The 4,528-nt window shown below is 37.1% G+C and overlaps 1 non-coding gene across 1 annotated transcript; it reads right to left on the minus strand.

Moving 5' to 3' along the window:
- Positions 1 to 1,478: 1,478 nt before the first annotated feature.
- On the minus strand, positions 1,479 to 1,566 carry TRNAS-GCU (transfer RNA serine (anticodon GCU)). The gene has a single exon. It is a non-coding gene; the product is annotated as a tRNA-Ser (tRNA).
- Positions 1,567 to 4,528: the final 2,962 nt, after the last annotated feature.

Raw genomic sequence — 4,528 nt, forward strand, 5'->3', positions numbered from 1 at the left:
TCGTACTTCTTCAAACTCGAATACCAAAGGAAGAAAAAAATATGGACTAAGTGATTTTATTTTATAGTAGAGGCATATCCTGAATGTGCTTGATAGATCCCATTTTTCATGAAAATAAAGATAGTCAATTTGACTGGACTTAAGACTTTATTATGTTTTCTGAGAAAGAATAAGATATCATTATTCTCTTTAATAAACTTTTGTCTCGTACGGAATACTATATGATTTCACCGTTTGTTTCATCAGAAACAATCTGGGACGGAAGATTCGAACTCCGAGTAACGGGACCAAAACCCGCTGCCTTACCACTTGGCCACGCCCCATTTCGGGTTTTATGCGACACTAATAAACACTAGTATGTTTATTTGTTATTCGTCAATACCATTTCAATTACATAAAAAAGGAGGGATATTCTCTTGCTAGTATTCTACACATGCGGATAATATAGAATCAAAAAAATGCATTGATCATTACATGGAATTCTATTAAGATATTATATGAAAGTCGAATTTATTCCACTCTCATTTGAGAGTGCAAATACAAGGAGGTATTTTGTGTTTGGGAAAGTCCGAAGAAAAAAGATTTTGAATCTGCTTTTCCTTCTTTCCCTTAAAAAATAACTCAAGAAAAATCCAATTATTTACTCTACAAGAATGAAATGCTTGTTATGCCTAATATACTTAGTTTAACCTGTATCTGTTTTAATTCTGTTCTTTATCCTACTAGTTTTTTCTTTGCCAAATTACCCGAAGCTTATGCTATTTTCAATCCAATCGTGGATATTATGCCTGTTATACCTCTATTCTTTTTTCTATTAGCCTTTGTTTGGCAAGCTGCTGTAAGTTTTCGATGAAATCTTTAGTACTCTGTATGCCAAATTGAATGATGTGTTCATTCCAAAAAAATTTAAAAATGGGTAAAAGCCGAGAAGTTTTATATTTTTATATTATGAACCTTCGATTCTAAAATTTAAATTCTTCTACATTGAATGGGTAGCTACAGCAATAAATTTGGATCAGCCTTTCTACTCCCCTGCACCTAGGTTGAGCAGGTACCTAAAGGTACCTACACAATACCTAACCACCTAACCCTATTTTTGCTATTGATAAGAGTGCTTATTATAAAAGAATTCTTGCAATTTTTTTCAAGAATTCTTTTTTGCATTTTTAGGTATAAAAAAAAAACCATCCTAGTGGATCCGTGTGGTAAGGAAAAACTGGTAATCTATTCCTTAAAAAAAAATCTTGGAGATTATGTAATGCTTACTCTCAAACTTTTTGTTTATACAGTAGTGATATTCTTTGTTTCACTCTTTATCTTTGGATTCTTATCTAATGACCCAGGACGGAATCCTGGACGCGAGGAGTAAAAATTCAGTTTTTTTTTTTTCTTATTGGATTTGTTTCGTACATTTATCTATGAGAAAATCGGGGGTCAGAATTCTTTCCAATTCGAAAGTCCCAAATGATCCAAGGGAGCGGAAAGAGAGGGATTCGAACCCTCGGTACAAAAAAATTGTACAACGGATTAGCAATCCGCCGCTTTAGTCCACTCAGCCATCTCTCCACGTTCCAAAGCGAAAGGTTTCCGTGATATTGATATAGGCAAGAAATAAGAAATAACGGTTGCAAAAAACCCCTTTTTTTCTTTCAAAAGTCTATAAAAATTATATTGCCAATTCCATTTTAATTATATTCTTTTTCTTAATTGTTAATAAAAAAAGAAGAAAATTCTTGTTTTTTCTTTCTAAAAATCGATATTGGCCGAGAGACAATCAAATAGATTTCTCTTTAGCGGGCATTTCATATAGGACTTGTTATAATTATAATAAAACAAGCAGGTTATATAAAAAAAAACGCTTTTTTTGTCGATTATTTATCAAGAAAGCAAAAAGGGTTCTTATCAAATCCACCATAAAATTGGAAAGAAGCATAAAGTAAGTAGACCTGACTCCTTTAATGATGCCTCTATCCGCTATTCTGATATATAAATTCGATGTAGATGAAATTGTATAAGCGAATTTTTTTTATTTCCTTAGACTTAGACCGCGCAAGACAAGAATTTTTCGCTATTTACGATTTCATATTCTTGTTACTAGATGTTCTATAGGAATAAGAAGAAATCGCAACTCCTTGCGCTACACATAAAATTGGATTTCGAAGGTCCATTTTTTTTTCAGAATCCTCTATTTTAGTTCTTCCACCCATGCAATAGAGAGGGAATGGGAAAAGAAGGGTTACTTTTATTTTCATTTTTCCCTTAAAAGATAGACTTTGAAATAGGAGTCTTGGAATAATGCTGAATTCAAGGTTTATTTCTTTCTATAGTATAAGAAAAAACAATTTATTTCTATTTCTATAGTATAAGAAAAACAAATAGTATAAGAAAAACAAATCGAATCAAATTCATGGATTTACCACGACCTCGGTTGTGACTGTGACTCCATAGATAAAAATGGGAAATTTCTCTCTTCGAGACCATTGAAAAAGGGCATTGAACGACAAAGAAATCGTCCACCAGATAATAAACTATCATATGCCTTGGAAAGTGATATGAGGTGCTCGGAAATGTTGAAGTAATTGAATAGGAGGATCACTATGACTATAGCCCTTGGTAGAATTCCTAAAGAAGAAAATGATCTATTTGATACTATGGATGACTGGTTACGAAGGGACCGTTTCGTTTTTGTAGGATGGTCCTGGCCTATTGCTCTTTCCTTGTGCTTATTTCGCTTTAGGGGGTTGGTTTACAGGGACAACTTTTGTAACTTCTTGGTATACCCATGGATTGGCTAGTTCCTATTTGGAAGGTTGTAATTTCTTAACCGCAGCAGTTTCTACCCCTGCCAATAGTTTAGCACACTCTTTGTTGCTACTATGGGGGCCCGAAGCACAAGGAGATTTTACTCGTTGGTGTCAATTAGGCGGTCTATGGACTTTTGTAGCTCTCCACGGGGCTTTTGCACTAATAGGTTTCATGTTACGCCAATTTGAACTTGCTCGGTCTGTTCAATTGCGGCCTTATAATGCAATCTCATTCTCTGGTCCAATTGCTGTTTTTGTTTCTGTATTCCTTATTTATCCACTGGGGCAATCTGGTTGGTTCTTTGCGCCGAGTTTTGGCGTAGCAGCGATATTTCGATTCATCCTTTTCTTCCAAGGATTTCATAATTGGACGTTGAACCCATTTCATATGATGGGAGTTGCCGGAGTATTAGGTGCGGCTCTGCTATGCGCTATTCATGGAGCGACCGTAGAAAACACTCTATTTGAGGACGGTGATGGTGCAAATACCTTCCGTGCTTTTAACCCAACTCAAGCTGAAGAAACTTATTCCATGGTCACTGCTAACCGCTTTTGGTCCCAAATCTTTGTGTTGCTTTTTTCCAATAAACGTTGGTTACATTTCTTTATGCTATTTGTACCCGTCACCGGTTTATGGATGAGTGCTATTGGCGTAGTTGGCTTGGCTCTGAACTTACGTGCCTATGACTTTGTTTCCCAGGAAATCCGTGCAGCGGAAGATCCTGAATTTGAGACTTTCTACACCAAAAATATTCTTTTAAACGAGGGGTATTCGTGCGTGGATGGCAGCTCAGGATCAGCCTCATTGAAAATCTTATATTCCCTGAGGAGGTTCTACCACGTGGAAACGCTCTTTAATGGAACTTTCGTTTTAGCTGGTCGTGACCAAGAAACCACCGGCTTTGCTTGGTGGGCTGGGAATGCCAGACTTATCAATTTGTCCGTAAACTGCTTGGAGCTCATGTAGCCCATGCCGGATTAATCGTATTCTGGGCCGGAGCAATGAACCTATTTGAAGTGGCCCATTTCGTACCAGAAAAGCCCATGTATGAACAAGGGTTGATTTTACTTCCACACTTAGCTACTCTAGGTTGGGGAGTAGGGCCAGGGGGGGAAGTTCTAGATACTTTTCCGTACTTTGTATCTGGCGTACTTCACCTAATTTCCTCCGCAGTCTTAGGCTTCGGTGGCATTTATCACGCGCTTCTGGGACCCGAGACTCTTGAGGAATCTTTTCCATTCTTTGGTTATGTCTGGAAAGATAGAAATAAAATGACTACAATTTTGGGTATTCACTTAATTTTGTTAGGTCTAGGTGCTTTTCTTCTAGTACTCAAGGCTCTTTATTTTGGCGGTGTATATGATACCTGGGCCCCTGGGGGGGAGATGTAAGAAAAATTACCAATTTGACCCTTAGCCCCAGTGTTATATTTGGTTATTTACTAAAATCTCCTTTTGGTGGAGAAGGGTGGATTGTTAGTGTAGATGATTTAGAAGATATAATTGGTGGGCATGTATGGTGGGTTTTATTTGTGTATTTGGCGGAATTTGGCATATTTTAACCAAACCCTTCGCATGGGCTCGCCGTGCATTTGTATGGTCTGGAGAAGCTTACTTGTCTTATAGTTTAGCTGCTTTATCTGTCTTTGGTTTTATCGCTTGTTGTTTTGTATGGTTCAATAATACAGCTTATCCGAGTGAGTTTTATGGACCCACCGGGCCAG

This window comes from Aegilops tauschii, unplaced genomic scaffold (genome assembly GCF_002575655.3).
Source record: "Aegilops tauschii subsp. strangulata cultivar AL8/78 unplaced genomic scaffold, Aet v6.0 ptg001254l_obj, whole genome shotgun sequence".
Lineage (NCBI taxonomy): Eukaryota > Viridiplantae > Streptophyta > Magnoliopsida > Poales > Poaceae > Aegilops > Aegilops tauschii.